This window comes from Octopus bimaculoides, chromosome 24, assembly GCF_001194135.2.
Source record: "Octopus bimaculoides isolate UCB-OBI-ISO-001 chromosome 24, ASM119413v2, whole genome shotgun sequence".
In the NCBI taxonomy this organism is placed as follows: Eukaryota; Metazoa; Mollusca; class Cephalopoda; order Octopoda; family Octopodidae; genus Octopus; species Octopus bimaculoides.
The window spans coordinates 23254707-23257609 of NC_069004.1; the positions used below are offsets into that span (position 1 = coordinate 23254707).

At 38.8% G+C, this 2903-nt stretch overlaps 1 protein-coding gene across 1 annotated transcript in view; it reads left to right on the forward strand.

The window, feature by feature from the left end:
* The window catches only part of LOC106878681 (ATP-dependent DNA helicase Q4), an 18446-nt gene that overhangs the window by 10877 nt on the left and 4666 nt on the right, over nucleotides 1-2903 (forward strand). The window lies entirely within an intron of this gene.

Genomic DNA, 2903 nt, shown 5'->3' on the forward strand with positions numbered 1-2903 from the left:
GTCTCTGTCTGTCTCTCTCTTTCTCTGTCTGTCTCTCTCTGTCTCTCTCTTTCTCTGTCTGTCTCTCTCTTTCTCTGTCTGTCTCTCTCTGTCTCTCTCTCTGTCTCTCTCTTTCTCTGTCTGTCTCTCTCTGTCTCTCTCTCTGTCTCTCTCTTTCTCTGTCTGTCTCTCTCTTTCTCTGTCTGTCTCCCTCTTTCTCTCTCTGTCTCTCTCTCTGTCTCTCTCTTTCTCTGTCTGTCTCTCTCTTTCTCTCTCTGTCTCTCTCTCTGGTCTTTTATTCTTTTACTTGTTTCTGTTAATTACACTGCAGCCATGCTGGAGCACTGCCTTGAAGGATTTTTTGTCAAATGAATCAACCTCAGTACTTATTTTTTTTTTGAAGCCTGGTACTTATTCTATTGGTTACTTTTTGCTGAACTGCTAAGTTACAGGGATGTAAACAAACCGACACCAGTTGTCAAGTGGTGTGGGACAAACACAAACAAAAACACACACATGCAACGAACTTCTTTCATTTTCCTCCTACCAAATCCAATCAGGTTTAGAATATATGGACGGTCTGAATTTTTCTTTTTTACTTAAATACCAGCAATGGACCACTGTTGGGTGCATCATCATTTCATTAAAGGTGTTTATGGGGGAGAAAAATATTGAAAAACATCAACAGATGTCATTGACAAAGGAACGAGGAAAGTATCAGGTGGTGATGAATTGTTCAAAGAATGACAAGTTAAATCGCCATTAAAGTGCAGAAAAAAAATCCCCCCCCCCCCCCCCACTAAGTTCCATGAATTCCCATGTGTAGAACATAAATTTGTAAAAATCTTCTGAAAATTCCGATGAGTGAAAAAGTTACAAGGGGTTATATAAGGTGCTTAAACCAAAATTCTGCCAAATTTTTCTGTTGTTTTAACTGTAGTATCTTATTTTCACATCATCATCATCACCCACTTTTTTTTTGTGCTAGCAGAATCCATTATTCGATTCTTTTCATCAGTTTATAAAGTTGCATGTCTCATAATAAGCAAAACGGTAATTCTAACATAAAACAGTCTAAGGGAGATAATTCAAGTTATTGTTATATTTCAGGATGGTCGGTTTTTTTTTGATTTTTTTGTGTGACTCTCCCGAAATATAACAATTTCTGTTTCAACACATCAGGAACCTTGCAAAACAAATTCATAAAGATAATTCAAGTCTTTAAAAATATATATCTGTATATATTTCTTTCTGCTATCAGCATGAAGCCTGATATTTTAAGGTAGGGGGTTAGTCGATTACATTGACCCCAGTGCTCAACTGGTACTTACTTTTTGATCCTGAAGTGATGAAAGGCAAAGTCGACGTCGCCGGAATTTGAGCTCAGAACGACGAAATGTTGCTAAAGACTTTTGTCCAGTCTGTTAATGATTTTATCAGCTGGCAGAATTGTCAGAATGCCGAACGGAATGCTTAGTGGTATTTTTTCCAGCCCTTTATGTTCTTGGTTCAATTCCTGCTAAGGACAGTTTTACCTCCCCCACCCAAGATCGATAAAATAAAGTACCAGTCAAGGACTGGGGTTGATGTAATCAACTAACCTCCTCACCAATCAAAGCTGGCCTTTGTGCAAAAGTTTAAACCACTTTGACATTTAAAGTGGCTATGTCAAGACTAAATATACAACCGGTTTTACACTCAAACCAGCCAGATCTGGCCTCTTACACCTACCCTAAAATGTCATTCTAAAAATAAACATTTGAATCATCGAAATCTTGAAGCTACAAAATAATGTATGTTTAATTCAAAACAATGTGAATAAATAAGCATTTCATTAGGCAGAATAATCTGAATGCTAAAGGGTTAAATAAGTTTTTTTTTTACTGAGGATGGAGTGGTCATCTGGTCAGGGTGAAGGATTCAAGGAAGCCAAAACAACTCTTTTATGAAGAGTTAGCTAAAGGAGAACGACCTCCACATAAACCAAAAAAGAGGTATAAGGACTTGCTGAAGGCTTCCTTAACAGATGCTTGCATCTCTTCTGACACGTGGGAGGGCATAGCTATTGGCCGTAGCAGGTGGCGAAGGATTGTGCACAAGGTGACAGCTACTTTTGAGAAATCACGAATTGCACATGAGAAATTAAGGAGGGATGTAAGGAAGGGCATTGTTGTTGCACTTCCAGATGGTAAGGGTCTTCCTATGACACTGACATGCAGTGTCTGTGCAGGACCGTGCCTCAGTAAAGCTGGACTCAAGAGTCATCTTCGTAGTCATTAAGTGAGACAGATGATTGACAACCAGGCCGCTGGTGGTGGTGCTACACACCATATTAATCATATCTGTCAGGTATGTAGAAGAGAATGCAATTCGGCGGGAGGACTTAAACGACAGGCAAAGGTACATGAAGCCCAGTTACAACCACAGTCGGCTATTGCCGGTAAAGGTTTTAGCTGCCAATTCTGTACTAGACCTTGTAGATCTTTAGCTGGGCTAAAAAGTCACATTCAATCATAGCACTGATAACAGTTAAGCCTTGTGCAATGGCCATACTCGATAATGAGGGGGCAGGCATCATATATATATATATATATATATATACTGGACTACCCATGATCAGTTGGGTCACCGGGAAACTGAGTTTCCCAACAACAGAGTTTTGTTTCTTGGGATTTAAAAAAAATCTTTTCCAGGTTATTCTGCATGCTTTCAACCCAACTGGTCATGCGTAGTCCAGTATATGTGTGTATATATACATATATATATATATACACACACACACACACACACACACACACACACACATACACACACACACACACACATATACACACGTATATATACATACATACACACACACACATGTGTATGTATGTTTTTTTTTAACAGTGGAACTCAAAAGTAGATAATGCTGTGAATATATA